The 21,118-nt window shown below is 37.7% G+C and overlaps 1 protein-coding gene across 17 annotated transcripts in view; it reads right to left on the bottom strand.

The window, feature by feature from the left end:
- Positions 1–21,118, bottom strand: part of NCOA3 (nuclear receptor coactivator 3) — a 99,287-nt gene that overhangs the window by 77,048 nt on the left and 1,121 nt on the right. The window lies entirely within an intron of this gene.

Genomic DNA, 21,118 nt, shown 5'->3' with positions numbered 1-21,118 from the left:
AACACTGGAAACATCTTTAAGACTGTAGTAAAAAAACCTCCATATAGTGAAAATACCTGATCTGCCACACTGACTTTATCCAAAGCCCAGGTAAACAAAGCAAGTTTCTTCCACGTGTTGAACACAAACACACTTCAGTTGTGTCTTGTGTCTTCCACAATATGCTTACTTCTGCCTTCAGAAGTAAGTGTCGGTAAGAATTAAAAATCTCATCTCCAAGCTCGAACACTGCATCAAATTTGTAAGGTAACATATTTAGATAAGATATCCAAAATGAAAACAACACAACCACAGCAGCTCAATTTCATAACATAGTTCATTTCAGTATTTTGAATCAGTGAGAAACAAACTAAACAATATACAATTTGCAATAAAATCCTTTTAAAAGCTGGAAAAGATATGAAGGTTCATGTCAAGTTCAACATGCTCTATTTTTAACTTTAGTCAAGTCCCTTCTCATTAGCAGTAACTTAATATTTGAGAAGTGATCAGGAGCAGCTAACAAGTTGGTCTGAGGCAGAAACTTTTTTTTTTTTTTTAATGTATTTACCAAAGGAATCTTTAGCCAAAGAAATAATTAATTTACTCAGACCTAACCAAATTACACAATCTCCCACTGTCACAGTATACCAAATCAGGACTTATGTATTGCTTTAGAAAGTAGTAATTAATTATTTGCCATTATTTTTTGTAATCATTGGGCCCTTCACAAATATAGGCTTCATTTCAAAACTTCAAAAATGAACTCTGGACATCTCCTTTGCTCTAGCTCATGGGGAGAAGAAATCTGCACATTCATATAGTTTGACAGTAATGGAACAACTTGATTAATATAACTTTTAAATGGTGAAATTTAGGGCACTGTTGTAGACCTGTAAAAGATCCTTAAAACATTTCACAAGGCCAGACCAGCTCAGACAATCTCATAATTGACTTATTAGGAAAGAGTTTACATAACGATATGAGAGAAAGACAAAGCCTGTGAAAACAAGCCTGTCCTTTAAGACACTTCTACATTTCAAGGATGTTAAAAAACAGGGAAGAGGTGTGAGCATCTGGTTATCTTTAGGAGATAACATAAGTTGGTTTTTAACACTCCTGTATGTACAAGTGTCTACATCACATGATATATACCTTGGAGTCCAGACCCCATTCAAAAATTTACATGCATGACAAGCAAAAAATCAGACCTCAGAGGTCTGCTAACAAAAGCCAACACCTGCTTAGTTACCAACAGAAAGCTGAAGTCCTCAGAGCAAAGGGCCAAGCTCCAGAAGGGCTTGTAACAATCACAGTAAAAACAGAGCAAACTTATGATGGGATTTGAGCACTAAGAACTTGTTTCTTAGCTATTGTCTCCTGACTCAGATCTAGAGCCACACCTAGACTCGCCTAGAATCATTTTCTAGCCATCCAGCTGATGCTGCTTCCAGGAATCCTTTTTTACAGATGCTTCTGGAATATGTCTTGGGGCCAATTCTAGATTAATTCCTCAAGCCAAAACCAGAACTATGTCTAGAGCCAAACCTAGACTTTGGCTAAGGGAGGTAATGAAAATTTGGAACATGCTCATTCCAGGTCTTGACCACTTCTATGATAGCTACTACTTCCAGTTCTGCCTTTGCTTTGCTTTGGCCAGTTCCTTAATTTCACACTTTTTTCTAGTATGGTACTATTGGCGTCATGCCTGACTGAAGTCTACAAGATAAGAACTACCCCTTTCTCCTAGGGACAGTGTTAGCACTAGCAGAGACCATGCCACATGTATATGCTTATGCCAGATGTTGAAAGCTTTCAGGTGACTGCTAGCAAAACAGTCAACTGATCTTCTCCAAGTTATTTTATTAGCACATAAGCATAATTTATTTTCTCTGAGAGGGTTAAGCTAACTTCTGCTAGTTTTGAGATCGGCAGTTTCTGCTCTATAGTGGTAAGCTGTAACTGATACAGAAATTAATGTTTCTAACATGACAGTAATATCTTTGTAGATAAAGCAGTAGAATAATGCTGCAGGGAACTTTTGCCTGAAGACAATTTAGTCACATCTGGGTACATGGCAGCAAAACCAAGGTATGCAAGTTATCCCAACTGGAAAAAAGGCAAGACACCTTAATTCTAGAAGCTGTATTTTCTTCTTGTCCAAAATTATTTAACCACTTACATATTCTTTGCTTTGACTCTTGTTCTGTGCTTTATCCTTCTATTTCTATGTTCTAAGACAGCAAGCAGCTGCATGGAGCAAAGCATATTCAAGCAAAGTAGTAGATCCCATTCTAGCAGATATCATGAAGAAATTCTTGCAGTTAGAACAATGAAAGAATTTGTAAGATAGCTGATGAGAGAGAAAGAAATTAAAGTTGATTTAGGTGTGTGGGAAGAGCTTTACACCTTATAGTCTTCCAAACTTGGGCAAAAAAAAAAAAAAAAAAACTCTCATGAAAGGTAATAAAGTTTTGATTGCAAAAGCCACTTCATCTGTTCTGCAAAACATATTTACAATACAGTTTTACATAACAAATCTTAATGCAAGTTCCTCCACTATAAAGTATCAGCTAAAAACTAGGTAGAAAAACTGATGATGGCTGGTCTTATATTAAGACCTTAAGTAGTTACTTAACTGTGCTCTCCCCTCCTCTTTTCCATGTTCTTGAATGCGCTACTGAAATGCATGGGGCTTTCTATGCACGGGTACAGAGCAAAGCCAGAGCAGTTGCTTCAATCCTTGGTTTGGGGGTGGGGCCTGTAATTTTGGCTGAAAATTCTAGAAATGCTACCTTAATACCCTAGGCGAGTTAGAACAAGCCTCTTTTACGTTGTGGAGATCGTTGTGGCATTCTGTTGTGGGTCCCCCCCTTCATCGCCTTCCCCCCACAACCGATAACCCTAGTCCTAAATGATTTGGCTAAACTACAGGGCTGTTGGTTACTTATTTTACTCCGCTGTTGATCCTATGGAGCCAGCATAGCTATAGAAGAGAAACGTTCCATTTCATGCACAGTAACAAACTCGCAGTGACTTTTTTGTTGGGGTTTTTTTTTTTTTTTTGGTTGTTGTTTTTACAGTAACAGAGTACATTAAAGTCCCCTGCCCCCAATCCCAAAATGGGCATGCGATGTTAGTGAATCTCCTTGCTAACTTTATTTGGGGAGGGGAAAAAAGCCTGGAAGATTTGCAAGGTTTTTTTTTATTATTCCAGAAAAAAACAAGTCTAGACTGGATTGGAATTACTAAATAGGAAGGCTCCATAATAGAAGAAACTTTCAAGGGAGTATGACTACAGGAAAGTATACAACCTTTTGTTTAAAGTATTACATTAGAAAATTGAAACAGCTTTGCTACTGCAAAAAACAGCAACCAAACAAAAAAACCCTTCTCAAATGACTGAGACAATTAGTGTAGCTAAATTTCTGGGCCTATTCTGCCCAATGTCAGTATGCATACTTGGAATAAAAGATTGCCACTGTTGGGCATCTTAGCTTATCTGCCTTTGTCAAAAGATATCAGCTACTTGCATCTCCAAGAAATATGTAACAGCGGTGGAAGATCAGACTCTTCCTCCCAGGAACTCTTGCAGGATTCTTAAACAGCAATAATATAGGAAATGGAGGTGGAAGGCTGACCCACAAGTCTAACCTACTGACTTTGTGAAACCCTCTTGAGTGCACATAAAAAATATAAATTTGGTTTTTCTCTTAAGCAGATACTGAAGATATCTGCTCTACAATGTTTTTTTGTAATTAAATCTGTATAATTATGCCTAAAACAGCTTTGAAGTTGCTTTCTATCAGCAGTGTAGCCAAGATGTGGAATTCAGCAAGAGTTCAGTTTAACACCTGGATAAACTTATCCTGGAGCTCAACACAGGCTAAAAAAACAAAGCAACAAGGTAACCATCCTATGGCGGCATAGCTGTAGGGTTGCACTGACAGCTTTGGGTGACAAGACTGTACCTTCCATGGTTCTCAAGCGGGAAGCATGTCTCAAGTAGTTAGTGATGTAGGTGTCAGCCTTGTGCCTCACACAAGTATCTGTCAGGAAATGCTTTCCTTTGTGCAATTTCTAAGCTGCCTGTGAAAAACTGCTTACTCTGCAGACCAGGAAGTGCTTGTATATGCTGCCGCTTCATATCATGTGGAAGTGACTTGTATATCACATCCTGAAAACCTCTGTTCTGTGGCACAGGTGAAAGTTATTCTTCTCTTGCTATGGCCTCACACTATAGCAATGGATACACTAGCATTTTCATTCTGTAATATGTGGTAATGTCGAATAGACAGCTTGCTTTGGAGAAAGAAGTCTAGACATTTGTGTGAACACTTTTTGAAGGCCAACTTTAAGGTAGAGATAATGGATATCCCTCTTTCAACAGAAAAAAAAATGGTCGGAATGCACAACTTTTCCTCTTACTAGTGTTTAGGCATGTTTTATTGAGGGTTGAGAGAGACTGTTTGGACTATTAGCTTTATATCCTTAGCTTTTTAAGTGTTTTCATTCCCTCCTTCGATACAGGTATATCCTACTAATCTAGCAACAGAAGTACTAACTCACCTGCCATTTCTGTGTAGTTCAAGCAGTACTCTATGGATGGTTACTTGGGTTCTGAGGACCACAGCTAGTAAACCTACTTGTATAAAAATTCCAAACAAGTAATTCAGATTCTTAAAGGTCTTGAATACGAGACTTAATTGGTTATGTTTAATAACAATAGACAGCTCTAGACCTAGTTCTAGTGAATGGCACTAGATCCAGCTCAGATCCAGTTCTAGAGCAGGTTCTAGGAAGTGACTCCTGGTCTCCAGCTCCAGTGGTGTTTACAGACACAATTCCAGGAGCAGCTCTAGAAAGATATTCCTTAGCACAAGATAGAAACATCATGCTCTTAGGAAATAACAAAATCCTCTGAAGCTAGAAACTAATCTCAAATTAAAAATATATACAGAGTGCGAGCAATTGAGAGCAAGTGTGCAAGAGCGAGCGCGCAGCTAGTACATGTTCTTGACAGGAAGTCAGAAGAACAGGCTCTGATCAGTCTAAAAGGCAAAAGAAAGGATTAAACTGCTGTCTGACTGCATTATGAGAATGGGCGCTAGGAAGAGAGAAGAGCTAAAAGAGTGCAGGGACATAACAGATGGGTATAAATTCAAGAAAAAAAAGCTTAACCACTTTACAAAAGAAGCACGGGTAGCCATAATATCAACTGCTGAGTCCAATGGCAGCTTATGTTGCTATCAAACAGCTATTTTGGTCCAAAGAATGAGGCAAAACAAGAAAACTGAGTTTAAATCCAAAAAGGAAAAAGAACAGCTAAAATATGGTAGCATTTTACTAGTCAGTTAACCATCTGAAACAAGGAAATAGCACTTTTTCATTCAAATCAAGTTTTAGTCTAATGTTATATACATGTCCTACATTATAATCTCTTAAAACCTCAGATGTAAGATTAACTTCATGAACAATTCTTTCTCTAGCCTTGTCTCCGAATCAGTGTGCGTTAGACTGAAAACACTGCTAGAGTGTTTGACATTCTCTAACCGCATCCACAATGATTTAGATGCAAGGATGCATCTGGATGTCTCATACAAGAAGACCTTAAGTACTGAATTCTCAGCTCTGCATTACAGTTTTCACCATCTTGTCTAAATTTTCATCAGTGTAGGCAGTTGTTTTGGTACCTTAAGYTTCAGGCTTGGTCACTAATTTTTAAGACCTTCAGCCTCCACAGGTTAAAACTCAAGTGTTTTTTTTTTTGGGGGGGGGGGGAAAGGCAGGGGTGCATTTTTTAAAGACAAACAGTTTTTACATGTCATTAATACTAGATTATTTATGGATTACATTTCATCAAAAATCCCCCCATGATTCTGAGAATCCTCAAATAGCTGCTGGATGAATATACAGAAAGCAATTAAATAGAATCTCCTTTCCCTCAACCCAGAAATAAAATACTGCTTTGCATCCCTATTGTTGCTTTTTCAAAGCAAAGTGCTCATTTTCCGAATTAGCTGTTTGGTGTGGATATTTTGCTTAAGAAGCAAGCACTCCAGGCTACAACTGAGGAGTGACCTTGAGACAGCTCTTAGAAGGCAGTTGCCATAGTAACACCACCACAAATGTGGTACATCCTCAGCTGACACCACCAATCTGGTACAACAGATCTATAATAAGTACATCTATCCTGTATTAGTGCCTCAATATTTAAGGAGGAAGTTACTAGATTTTTTTAGAGTCATTCTGAAAATCTCTTATGCTGTGGTAGACATCTGATACTTCAGTGCGAATACAAGTGGCCAAGGTTATAAGAGTCCACACAGTGTAAGGCTTAACTATACTATGCTAAAGACAAACAAACAAACAACCCCCCCCCACACACACACAATACTGAAAGTTTAAGCTATGCAAAGTGTGTTAATCCAGAGAGCAGTCCTTGCTCCAAGAAATGAGTCTGCTGAAGCAGCCTTGCAATATCATGTGGTTTTGAGAAAGTTTGTTGTCTTTTCTCAAATTCTCTGATACAAATAAACTTTCTGGAGCCTTACTATGTCAAACTTATGCAAAATGGGAGCACAACGGATTATTTTTGCATGTCAGATGACTTTCAACTGTGCAACCTCAGCTGCTTGAATAAAGTTTCAGAAGAACTTAGCACTAACTGGAATAGCCAAAGCCTGAAAGTGTTTTTCTCTACATAGGATGCTATCAGCTCTTGTGAGATCTGGGAGAGGAAGAAAAGGTGAATGACTACTGAAGTGTGAATAAATGAAATCTCTGGAATTGAAGAGTGCGGGTTAAATGTTCAGCAGAACCATTTCTGTTTAAGAGACAAAGGATTAATGAACAGATTTGACAATTATAACAACCTAGGACATTAAAGGTTTACTTTAAAACTAAACTGCAGTTGCAAGATTCACCTTTTTCTCAAATTGAGGCTAGAAGGACCAGTCAGATAAGTTTCATAGTTTTGATGTCCAAGAGATTCTAGTATAGGTAAAACATTTGTGTATTCTAATTAAAAACAAGAGTTAGGACTGCTTTGCCTCAGAAAAAGTCAGCTCACCTCAAAAGGTTGCCCATATGATAAAGGACAACATGTGTTGAGTCTCCACACCAGTGTGAATTGGTGCATCAACTAAGAGTTAATTCCAGTTAGAAGCAAAGACACACACTTTCAAACAAGCCTTTGAACACTCCAGTCTAAAGAGTTTGGCCCACAGTCAATTCAGCCAGTCTATTACCTGCCCTGAAAGCCGACTGAGGACCCCCTCCACCTGTCAGCTGTAACTCACAGGAGCTGGGCTGAAGGCTACAGTTAGCTTTTGTGTCTCTCTTGATCTTTGCTTAGGAGAAGAAGAAGAAAAAGGTGGAAAGAGACATCCACAGAGCCTAAAATACTACCTGTGATAAAACCCCAGTAGGTAACGTAACCTGCAGAGTTTTTAAAAAAGCGTTAGCAGGGTAAAGGTAATTTATAGGTTTGTATGTTTTGGATCTTAAAAGATACGTAAAAAGATAAGGCATTTACTCTGAGTTTGGAAAAAAGTTACTTTGTACATTCTAACACCAATAGTTTAACATGCAAGAGAAAGTCTAATATTTAGTCCACATGCTAGGTCTCCATTCAAACTGCACACTTTACTAATTGATAAGTTAATGATGAAGCTTGCATTTAGGCAAGCTTACAGGGGAAATTCAGGAAGAACACTATCATCTTTTACATAGCATGCACAGTTATGGAGGCTTTGAGTATAAGAAAGGGTAAGTTCAGAATGCTGTGCAAGCAGAGAAACCAGCAACTATACGAGTTGTCTCTAACCTCACTTTCTTTTCAAAAAAGCATAAAGCAGCTCCTTTAAACATATCAAATTTAAGTTACAGCCACTCAGAATAAGATTGCCCATACTTCATTGTCCTTTTATCACTCCCCTCAAACTCATTTGCATAGATTTCTTGGTTTCATTACCCAAAAAATAATAGCTTATCACACATTTAATAGAACACGTTTCTTTACCTGAAGTGCTCCTTTCAAAACATACCACTTATTTAAACAAATGCTACAGAAAGGATAAAAGCACACCCTTCCCCCCATAAGATGAGCTTCACACCACTTAATTTTAACTACTTACACATACTTTCACCTTCCTTTTTGATATTCTCCTGCTTTAGGTGATCTCAGCAACCTCTAAAATTTGTATCTGCAGGATACTTTTTATGCAGGCGCTGATATAGAGAAGTCATGCACTTGACTGAGGCTTTTCCTAGAGTGAAGGAATTCACAGCATCTCTCTGAATGTTATAACCAACAAGGTACAAGCTCACACTACAGCCTCTCTCACATTGTGGGCACTAATAAGATCCCCCTTCTAGCTGGCCATGTATTTCTACCAAATTGAGTGGTGGTTTTGGTTAGCTGAGCTTAAGACCTGAGGTTTCCAGTCACTGAAATTTGAGTGATGTCAGCCATCGATGCAAGAAGAGCAGACAATGCAGTAACTCAAAAGAGAACAGTGATAACAGAGAGGTCTGGTTTTACATGAGCAGCAGAGTTGTTGAATTCCCTGCAAGGAAGTTAAGTCTGCTACATATATAAACATAATTCAAAGAAAGCATAAAATAGAGGATATCAATATTAGGTTGTCTCTACACAAGTTAATAACTTCATCAGGAATGTCACACATTGTATTACCACCTTATCTCGTATGGTACTGCAGCATTAAAGAAAATTAACAAAGCTAAAGAAATACATATTTTGTCATAAAAGGCCTAGTAAAAATTAACATGCACCTGAAAAAAAGACCAGGTAGACAGCAAACAAGTAAAAAGTTTCCAGACAATACTAAGCGGACATTCAACGAGGGCCTAAATCCAAGAAATCATCATTATCTTGGCAACTGTCTGTTGTAGTGCAATTACTTAACACCAATCAAAAGGGTTCAGCTGTGTTGCTTTTAGAGGTCTGGAAACTGCCATCTTGGCTCAAAAAAGTACTATTTGAGATTGATGATCTTGTCAGTTACTATTATGTGCCATTCTTCCCACTTCTTATCGCGTCTGTGAAGGTGTAGGCAAGATGGCTATATACTAAATTGACATGTGTCCTATCAATCTGTGTACAGGCATTGGCAGATGTCCTTCTGAACAAGTGTTCATATAAACATTGAATATGTTTCTATTTAGCAATAGCTTCCTAGGGTAAACATACTTTATCAGAGTACAGTAATTTGTCTTCAGCTTTGCATGTGGCTGTTTATTTTGGCCTAGCTGTACAGGTTAACTTTGGAAGCAATCTAGTTCTAGACATGAAAGGCACTCTTGGTATAAAATAAGACACAGATGTATACAAGAGTTGTTCTGTACTGTCATCCTGCCCTGCCTTTTTTGTTTTTGTCTCCATAAAAGTCTTCAGGCAAAAAAGTTTTAATCTTGATGTTGTGGAAGTGAAAGCTAGGGCTTAAGTGATAGTTCCACTTAGAAGTTAAATACTATACACGCTGCAGAGTATATCAGCCTACTCTGCAAGTTCATTTAGAAACACGTATCACCAAATACTTGGGATCTTTATTCTGTTCTTAGTCCTTAACCTCAACCTAGAAACCATGAAGTCCATAGGCAGTAGCCTATGAAAGACCACTGTCTAATTACAATAGCATAGGAGAAAAACAAGAAACAAGGAGTTCTTTCAAAACAAAAAGCAACAGATACTCTATTCCCACAGTCCTGCTAAAAAAAAAAAAAAAATGTTTCAACACTAGATCCAGTGCCATCAGGTTGCTGATTTTCTGAGCCTCTACAGAAGCCATCTATTTGATAGCTTAATTCCAGCCTGAATTAGCATTATTGCTGTACTTACCCCTTTCAGTAGGTTATTCTGCTCAGCAATACCTATGAATCACACTAGTAACAAATTCCTATTAAATGCTTGCTGATTTCTTAATACCAGTTTTCAGAACAGTACTAAATACATCTACTTACTCCCTATTGACTTGAATGAAGTTAATTTTCCAATGCAGATTCAACAGATAAGGAACTACCAGTAATAATACATAATTGTTAACTCCATCACCTCTTCTAGGTTTCGAGTCCCAGGGCAGACAAAAGGGGCTGAATTTCTGCTGTGCCCAGGTACTGCTTGAGGCTCTCTTCCATAACATGCTTATTTCAGAAACAGAGTTTTGCGAGAGTTTCATGCAGCTTAAACTTTTATAAACTGTGGATGCTCCAGTGTGCTCCCCCCGCACTAATGTTGGTGTTTGTGCAACCAGGTGGTAAGCTGACTTGGCAAGAAGTTGTCCGGGTGGTTTTGTTTTGTTTTGGCTAGGTCAGTTTTAAAGTGAATCAGTTTGCTGACTGTAGGAGCACCAGTTCCAGAGCAATGGGAAGGGAGGTAAAAGGGAGGAAGCACAACAGCCCTGACTTGGCATGAGCTGCTGGGGAAGTGCATTGTACGGCCTCCGGAAGACGGCGTTCCACAGGAATGCATTTAGAGGACTCCGTCACTATATTTTTCAACTAATACTGGAAGGGAGTTGGTTTGTTGTGATGTTGCTTGCTTTTGCACAAGGTATCACCTGAGCTCCCACCCCAGCATTTCAGCAAAGCAGGAAAACTTAATGTAAAGGATTCTTTAGGCTTTGACCCAAAAAAGCACAAGTCAACAATGAAAATCTGTACTGACAGAAAGACAAAGACATTCAAAGTACAGAGTCCTCTAGATCTTGAAGAAAGGTCAGAGAGCCTCATAGTAAACGAGGAATTCAGCAGAAAACAGCTTCAAGGTACACAAATGAGGCTGAACTGGTAGAGCCCTTCAGTTTTATTTTCACCAGTGTATTTGAAACAGCAATGATTTCATAAATAACTATTAAGTATGTTTTAAAGTTAGTTAATTTACAGAAGAATATGATTAGTACAGGATGTGTTTTCTAATGTCTATCTTTGATTAGTATATAAAAATGAAAATTAAGATTTCTAGTTTAGTAGCACATCTTGGAAATATTAGTCTAGATTATCAGAAGAAAGAAACAAGATGGATTGTCACTTGGCGTGATCATCTTATACACTAGTAAAAGCAACAGTTAATGCAAACTGTAACACCAGAAATGGGAGGCAAGATTAATATAATAGTTTATATTCAGCAATTGGTTTATAGAAGTTCATACAAATGAGAATTTTTTTTCCTAACAACTCATTTACAGGGAGCATTTGCTCACCAAGTGGCTTGGAGCTTCAGTCAGAATAAGACTTCTAACTGAAATTCCAGCAATATAAGCATGCCTGCATGTTATTAAAGGAAATAGTGGAAAATTTCACAGGCTGACATCCAGAACGTCTGCGGTTCCTTTTCATATTTCTCTCTTCTTGCAAAGCAGTTATTAGACCAGGACTTCATATGTCTCTCTCTTTTTTTTTTTTTTTGGTGAAGCCTGGAAATTTCCACTGCTTTAAAAGTTCTTTTTGAAAGCTTTCTCAAATGCATAGCCCAAACAACCTTAGCCTTCTGCCTAGACAGAATCCTTAGTTTAAGCAAAAGTTTCACTGACACAGTACAGCGGTGCTAAGATTAAAAAAAGCACCATCATTCAGATACCAGAAGTATTGCTTGGCTAATCTGAAATATTACCATACTATGTATTAATCTGTAGCTGGACCTCAAATCACCTCTAAAAAGATAGCATGGCTAAAGGGAAGAGATGAAGCAGTTAAGGAAATCCACCTTGTATTTTCTGCTCAAGTGCAAATTACAGAGTGGATGACACAATCAAATGAAGGCCGCTTGAATTTTCCTCAAATCTTCACTCATTTTGCATCTCACTGGGTTCTGCTCCTTGCCACTACTACTTTTTATAATCATTAACCCCGCCAATACAAGTCTAGCAAATTTGCAAGCACTGGTTCTATGCCTCACCTCTACAAGTCTTATTTATGAGCTAGAAACATGCATTAACCAGAGACTGAGGAGTTTCAACAAAAAAACCCCAACAAGTGCAATACAAACCATCTCCAAAAGCCATTCCAGTCAGTGCAGATGTTTTCTTTTCTCAGTTTTCTCTACATGGATCAAAATAAAAGCCTTCCTCCTGCAGGTGTGTGTGCACAGGCACGTGTGTGTCAAATGGACATTCAAAGTCAACAAAGGTGCTGCTGCTGTTGTATTTAATCAAGAGAACAATTTGCAGATAAAGCATTCATGGATTATGTTGCCTTTAATGGGAAACTAAAACTTCTAAATATGCACACAGTTTACAAAATGAGAGGATAATGCATATGACAACACATGCCATTAAACAAGTAAGCGACCAAAATAAGATACCTTTTAAATGTCTTCAATCCATTTGTTCTTTTACGTTTTCTTGTTTAAAAGGCTACTACACAATTATGTTGAAATGAAAGATACAGCAGAGTATGACTCTGAGCAAATATTTTTAAACTGCCTTCTTTAGTTAACTGTAAGGATCCTCTCTTATAATACTTAATAGTTATAACTGAGCCGAGCAAATGGTATTTTATATGTACTGGCTAAAATGATTTAAAAAATCCATACATACCTAACAGTGTTACTTAGAACATAGTCCTCTAGTAGGCCACATGCTGAGGTCTCTCCATTGAGCCAGACATCCCAATTCTGAATGTTAAAAGGCATCCAGAAAGGGTGTGGAAGGCAGGGGGAGATAGTACTGTCGCAAAAGATGCTGCTATCTCTACTTTAGTCCATTCCAGCAAAGATGGAAAGAACACAAAAGGCAGAGGAGCCATAATTCCCTGTTTTTGACCACCCTCTTTAGTACAGCTTTGGGGCTGGGGGGAGGGAATTACAGAGGAGGAGAAAAGGTCTGGGGAAAAAAAAAAAAAATCTAAGTCACTGGCAAAAAGATGTAGCAATTTTTTGAGATCATCCCCTTAAGATGCAAGCCACTAGAAGAATCGATAATCAATTTAAAGACACCACTGTGAATAAGAGAAACGATTTTAACTGTTACTTCCTTGTTTATAAACTTCCAAGAAACAAGAAATCCAGAGCTTATACAAAGTAAGGTTGTGTGTGCATGCACACACGTACACTCCCAACAGTTGTCCACAAAGACGTTTCAGAAAAGTTTGTCCAAGTAGATCCTATTAGCTGCAACCCACTCACACACATACTAGTTGCCAGAAGCATACAGCACAGAAGTTTCCCTATTCTGGGGACTCACTAGCCTACAGAGAATTTGATGGAAACACCCATCAAATATTTGACAAGAACAACAGCGATAAGATGCTAATACACTCCATAGGATGATCAGTGCAATTAGAGTACAAGACAAAACTAGGGAAATGCTATCTTTGCTTTAGGTTTTAGTTCTTCAGACTGGTGCAAAAAGAATACTAAGCAGTTCTCTAGACTGATTACTCTGAACCAGTAAGGAAAAGTTTACTCAAAGTACTGGAGTAGAGAATACATGTGTCACTTTAGTTTTTGGGGGGCAACTGAACTGTTGAATTTTCTTCTGCCTTCTGCTTAACTCTTCTACCATTAGGTACAGCACCAAAAGCATTTTTTCCCCTTACCCATTGCTCTATTACCTGTTCTATCACTTTGGGATGTTTCAAACAGTGAGGCAGGGCATTCTGATATTAGACATAAAGTAACCATAGAGAAAATATGTAGAACACCACAACCACATTGTTATACGGTCTCAAGTTCTTAGGCGCACACAGTTTCTACCATGCATACCTACATCTTACTGAATTTTATTAGAGACTTCCCTGACAAATAATTTCCTCAGATTCACGTTAACTAAATCAGAAAACATTTGAAAGACATTTACAATTGCCATGGTCAGTCATATAAGAGTTAAACAAGAGTCGAGCGATGTACTTTGAGCAAGTTCATAAGCCAACTTGTCGCCAAGCTTTTCGTGCTGAGTCAGCACTGGAAGTTGCATTAGACTTCACACTATTATCTATATGTAAACAGTTAAGCGCACTCAATATTTGGCTAATAGCAAAAAACAGAGCATAAAACCCATGCAGTGTTAAGGTCCTCTCTAGACTTACAGCAATATTTGACAATGCTTTTAAGTAAGAAAAATAATAATAAGAGGTCTAAAAGAAAAAACTTAATTATTCCTTATGCAAGTCAAGAAAGAAGCCTGTTCGTATCAGGCAGATTTTGCCCTCACATAAGATTTCTAAAGTTACATTTCACCCATGAATCATTTCAAGCAAATGGTAAAGCAACTCCCTTAGAGCTTATTACTCATTTGCCAATGTGAGGGACAAACAGCTGCTCAGTCTCACTATGCGACAGCACTTCTTACCTTATGATCTAGTTAGAGCTCAGAGCAGTGACAGACTGCCTCCTGCTTAGAGGAGAGGAGAGAAAAAAAGAGAAAAAAAGAAAGGAAAAGAGATGCTTTCAGATGAGCAAAATGGAAAAAACCCTACATCACTACTTGTAAGCTTCCATTGCTAAGTCATTCTTTGGCTTAGTGAACCATCAAAAACACTTCAACTATTTTCAGATTCCTTCCCGAGATCATCCTCTTGTTCTAAGTTTTTATTAAAGAGCCTCCAAAATGGCTTTTAAGAAGGCTACAAGCACTTACAATGGCTAATGCAAGGACAACACAAATGGTGGCTCACCAGCATCAAAAGGATGGATATTTACCTACTACAGAAGTGCAAACTCTTACAAAAAGAAGATGCCCAACTTGTCCAGTTCAGAAGAGCACAGGATAAGAAACAGTCTGCTTGATTTAACCATGCAACCTGTTGCTATCAGATTACAATACTGCATCATCTGCTAGTCTTTGAGGAAGACAACCGCGAGTGTTACCTGCAGGTTACAGCTTTTAAAAAATATATAAGTCAATTCTTAAATTTGTCAGAGAAGTTGTGAAAGTTAAGGTTTCTAGTCAAACCAGACAATTTCTTAAGACCTCCTAACTGGTACATGTTTCAAAATAAAGGTTTCAGCAAGCTAAGTTTTGAGAGTACTGTTTACCAGTAGACAATACCCTACACTTCATAATCACTTCCTTTGCCCTTCACATATATGTATCACTCTAAGTGACTGAGAGGTATCAAAATAGTAAGCCCTGTTAGTGAAGAAAAATTCTAGAATTTGGACAAGCAGCTAATTTACAAGAAGAAAGGAAAGCTGAGTTGCTAAGATAAAGAGAGTTTTCATTTAGATGAACTCCTTCATCTTCAAAAAGCTTTAGGAGGGTTGGAAGTCATTTTTACATTCCTAGTTTTACCCCGCATGAATTTCTTCCAGACTGGGCAGAGGGGTAGAAGTTATGCAGTGGTTTCTGCCTAATCAAGAGAACAAGCTAAAACAGAAGGTAGGACAAACAGGTAGTAGTACTTAAGAGGCAATAATTTAGAGTTTACAAAATGAGAAACATATCAATTTGATGAAGTATCCAGTAGACCAACTAAATAATGTTCCCATGCCTCTCCACTTTCTAAAGAAACTCTGAAGACTAAGGAGTCTTTAATTGCACTCTGGGAGAAGATAAGCTTCAGGAAAGAAGCTCATGGTTACATCTCACATCAACCTGAAAAACATATACCCTCAAAGCACAATACTAGTAAAAAGATTAACCTGTGGTCTACTCTACATGTTTTTTTTTCAAAAGGCATATAGAAAGAAACCCTTCAAAGCAACAGCAAAAGTCAACAGCTCCATGATGCAATGACAAGGAGGAAGCCTTTCTTATTCTACGGAAGATTTAGTTTGAGGTTGCCATATCTTTGAAGTGTTTGCTATACTAGAAAGTAGTCTGACAAGAGGTCTCTATAAAAGAGAGTTGCCAGAATACCAAACCCATGTAAAGATATGATTTATGTAAAGTTCACACACTGCAACAAGAACATGCCTAAGTCATATCAGATTTATGTGACGATATGCAAGGATCTAAAGACATTTATTAACATTCAGAGCTACAACTCATAATTCCAAACACTAGTACAGCAAAGCAGGATAATACCTTAGTTGCACTAACCAGTCATTCCCCAACTAATCTCAAAGCTCAAACAGCAGGAAGTTCAAAAGGTTTTACCATGCCCCATGCAATAAAGTTTCAGCACTACATGCTAGAGATTCTACTACTGCAAACAAATTCTTTGGTCATACTATTGATTTACCTCCTCAAAATGTGTTAAACCTTCCCTTGCAAGAGCTTTCTACTCTGCTTTCCATGGATGCAAGACAAGCATTCCCTCCCCACAAATACAGTTCTTCCCCCATTTTGGCTGCATTTACATATTGAATGTTTTTAATCCTCATTTGACAGAGTCGTCAAGTTGGCTTAGGGCTTATTTCACTAGTGCAAGCAGCATTCCCTCTGACCAAAGTTGATTCATAGCTCAGGATGCATCTGAATCAAACTTTTATCCAAGTTATCACCTTGCATGATTCCTATGCTTGGATGCACTGCAAAAATGACAAACCTTAACTTTTAGGGCACAGGAACATCTTGACCAGAGCATTCACATAGCCTACGTCAACCCAGTTAAATACTGTAGCCCTCTCTGACAGGCAGCGGACACTGAGATTTAGTTTCCACAGCCTTGGCTAACAAGTCTCAAGGATCCTGTAGCTCATAAAGAAAAGGCATGTTTTAAAGGTTCAAGAATCCAGCCCCCACCTACCACCCCTCTTTTTTTTTTTAAAACTCCAACTCCTCAGGGATTTAATGTCATATTATTAACATTATGAAAGCCGAGAAGGGGCAGCACAGTTTGCATTTTAATACACTACCTGAAAGCATTAAACTAAAGTTATGATACAGCCAATGTATTTAATATAAAGCTTTCCATGTGAAGCAAAGCCACTAATAATTACTGTAATTAAAGAGTCTCACGTTAAGCATTATGACAGATCCTTTGCCTTAAAGCTCCTATTCTCCCTCTTCATTAGGGAGAAAAAACAGCATTCCATACCATTAAATTTGTTTATAAAAGTATACTATATGGTCTGGAAGTAAAAGTTTTTTTCTTTTAAAGTTTAAAATTACCCATTAATGAATATAGAAAAGGAAAGACATTTGACATCTATGGTTGGCTAAAGGCAATCTCTTCTTACCTCCAAGGAAACACTCATTTAATACAGCACTGCACAGTATCATCACCACTGTACCTGCAACTTGGCTCAGTAACAGGAAGAGATGAATGCTTCCCTAGACACAGCATGACACTACTAAAGTCTTGTCTAGTTTGTGATCAACTACAAAGTTAAACAAATAGGTGATCAGGACACGTGGAAGGGGTGCAAGATATGGATTAAGTTTTGTTACAGTTCCCCCTGCAAAAAATTTAATGCATTACAGTTTTGTTATGCACATGACCCAGAGAAACACCAGCATTTGAAAAGAAAAGTTTAACATCAAATGAACTATCTTCTATAATGAATTATCTTCTATAATGATATACTGAAAGTGGCAGGCAAACACCAAATCTGCCAACTGTTTTCTTCAACAAGGGCAACAGGCAAATAGTCTTAGCCAGTAGTTGTTGACTTGCTTCATTTTCCTAGTCTAGGTGGGTTTCCTGAGAATCATTTTATTTTTCCCCTTCCCACACTCACTAACTGCTCTTCTGCATGCATTTCTAAGCATAGTAAAACCTAGGCTGAATAAGAACTTAAAACAGAAAGCATTTCCATTAGAAAGCATATGAAAATTGGGTTTGTTGAAGGGAAGTGTTGGAGGGAACAGTGTCTATACTTAATACTTCAATATTTGTAGTACCATTCAAAAACATATTTAAGGGGCCTAATGATAAAATACGCAACAACATTTCATTTTTACCGTTTGAGTTTGCTGACAAAAAGCTATTGGAACCACAACAAAAGCCGCTGTATCCAGTTCTATTTCATTTCACCTAAAAAGTTCATGAAAAAGAGCACACACATACAGCTATATAGTCCTGTGGAGATTTTAGGCAAACACAGCTGACCCTGATGAGCAAGTTCCATCCATGCATTAAATAGTCTTACAGTCCCTGAGACCAGGGAGATGCAAGGTACTTCTGCTTCTCCTTATCACTCAGTCCCCCTTCCACCACTGCCAAGGAAAAATACTGTTAGTCTACAACTACACAAGAGACAGGTGAAAGGTATTATCTTGATAACATTTTTAGCCATGCAAACCATTTCAGTACTGCTTTTGAAAAAGCAGACAACTAATTTTCTCTCTTCCATGCAGCAGACAACTAGAAGAAAAAAAAAATCCTGAGAGTCATACACACAATATTCCATGCAACTGCACATACAAACCTCAAAAACATGCCACTAAAAGGCTTTCTGGATATACCTGTGGTACTAGATTATCTCATTCCGTGGATCTGATACATCCAGACATGCGCAGAAGTGTGGAAACAGTAAAGAAAATAGGCTTTATGACAAAAAGACTCTCATTCACTTTGCACAAATGCAGGTGCTAGTCATTGTGGCTAGCAATATAATACAGTGGTATTGTTCTGTGGTCTTCTTCTTCTCTCCCCTCCCACATTTTCAGGTGCATCTGATGAATCAGGGCAAGACTGCTGTGTAGTTTAGCCACATGTGCAACAACTTGGATGAAAAAATTGCTTGCCGTGACCTAATGATCACTACATTTTCTAGACAACTTTTACAGTTTAATGTTTCTAGAACAGTCTTGTTCACAAAACACAGTTCTAGTGGTCTTAGGCTTGAAGTCATGGCACAATCCATGCTTATAGCTTTCAAAGAAGAACATAAGTTGATGGTAAAAAAGTCTTTAAAGTAAGATTTCCAAGAAGGTAATGATGCATAACCTAACAAAGAATGTTTAACAAACAGTTTAAGCGTACCTGATCAGAGCTGGCTCACATTTAACTGTGAAGGAGACAAGTGTGGGAGGGGATAAAAAAAGAAAACACAGGGAAGGAGAAGACAAAGTTAGATAGGTAACTGCAGAGCTGGCCTCACCACCTCCATTCCTCTTGTCTATTCAAAAGCAGTGACCACCGCTGCAGGAAAACCCTTTTCAATCTCAGAAGTAGGTGTCTTTCAACATACCCTAAGCTGTTCTTCAGCAGCAGCAAGCCTGACTTTCCAGGTTATAAGCAAAATGGGCAGTAAAACCTCTGGTGGCCCCATTGCCCTTTCTTCCCTCTCATTTAAATAGCATGTTGTCTTAAGCAACTGCTGCCCCCCCCTTTTTATTTTAAACCTGTACAATGTCAGAAACAGGGCTGGCTCTAGACAACATGAAGAAAAACATGTATGTACATCTAGAAGCATAAAGCCTCAAACAGTAATTCCACATAATTCATATGAAAGACTCGAAATTCCTCGTGAGACTCAGTTTGGAGCCAAGTTAATTTTGTTCTGCTTCAAAGACAATCAGCCTATTGATAACTATCAATTAAAAAATAAAAATTGCCCATTAAAAGTATTTTTTAAAGTAATGGGGTCTTTCTGAAGTATACCTCCCATTTACACTGAGTGAAAAAGGATCTGATGTACCTTCACTAAACTAAACGCAACATATTAAAATCAGAGTGGAAATATATTCCACAGCAGATTTAATCAGTTGCGGTTAAATTCTTTCACAAATGCCTCTTCCTTAATATGCTGCATTTAAAAGTGTCAACAGATTTACACATACAAAAAAAGCGAACAGGCACCTGCCCCAGCATTCAGGTTTAGGTATTCTTCTCCATCCTCTCATATCCTTAGCATAAAAAGAAAAATATTATTTGTCTTCTCCCCCTCACCTCCATTTTTCAGCATAAAAACAAATAATTACAATAACATTTAAGATATTTCTAAATACTCATAATCAAACAGCTTGCATTAACATAATGCAGAATATCCTGTATCATACAGCCATTCAAGATCACATCTTCGAGGGAGGCTCATTTAAATGCAGGAGTTGAAGCAACCTCCAGTGTCAGACTGTAGTGTCCAATATCATTTTACATGCTATCAATGGAGGCTTCATTTTACACACAAATATGACGAAGAAACCCCTTCTTTTTCAGAGTTCTTTAAAAAAATAAAATCTATTCTAAGGAACTGTAGTATAGAAATTCATCTTGAAGGCTTTGGCTGTGATTTCTTGTCCAGTATTAATGAAAAAAGCACACGATCAAAAGATAACATTTTATTGTAGACGAAATTTCCTTCTCCTTCCTACTCTGCATTTTATCTCAACTACACATTAGAGTCTGAGTGATACCATGCAAAAAAAAAAAAAAAAAAAAAGGCAGACAGTCTAAACTTCCAAGTTAATGAATCAAAACCCAGAATGAACAGAGGTTACGAATGAAGAATTAAAAAGGAAAAAAAAAAAAAATCACAACTCGCATGCCAAGATAAAAGCAGCCTGGAAGCAGCACTTTGTTACCAAGCAAGGTATTTAAAGCAAGCCTGAATGTTGGGTTTATTCTGTCTGCCATCACTTCCCTTCCTCACCCCCCAACCTCTAGCTTCATTTCACAGCAGCAAATCCACTGGTATTAACTGCTATATAAAAAACCAAAAACGTTAGTTGTAGTAACAGAGTTGAATGAGATTCAAAACCAGAGTAATACAGAAACAGCCTATTACAATGACACTTAACAGTGAATACAATCACTATGTATTATCATGCACTGTCTAGTTAAAAAACACAACCCAGTTTTGTCAGTTTCCTCTAAACCCAGACTTTAATGCTGAGGTTTACTTGTTACTATGAAGCTACCCTATATTTTTTATGTAGAACACATGCACCTTTATTTCATGTGCAGCAGTTCACTGTAAGTAGAAGATATTTTACTACAAAATATTTATTTTACAATAGCGATGATGGATTAAGCTTCTTTTTTAAAGCATCTGTTTTAACGGTGTTACAGACACTACAGAGCTAGACATTACTGACTGTCACGCTTCCAAATTTGCTTCAATTTTGTCTTGTTATTCTGGATAGAATCCAACCTAGCATTTTCTGTAATAACTTTTAGATAAACCATTTAAAGGCAAAAATCAGATTTTTTTTTTCTTAACAGGTTAAAGAGGAAGGAGATGCTGACTGACTAAAGGAAAGAGATTTAAAACAGTGTTCACTGGATAAGCTGATAAAGCAGGAAGCGTCTCTTAAAAAAAAAAAAAAAAAAGGAAAGAAAAAACCCTGAC

Source organism: Apteryx rowi, unplaced genomic scaffold (assembly GCF_003343035.1).
Source record: "Apteryx rowi isolate R43461 unplaced genomic scaffold, aptRow1 scaffold_0, whole genome shotgun sequence".
Taxonomy (NCBI): domain Eukaryota; kingdom Metazoa; phylum Chordata; class Aves; order Apterygiformes; family Apterygidae; genus Apteryx; species Apteryx rowi.
This window is presented reverse-complemented; position numbering and strand designations above follow the sequence as displayed.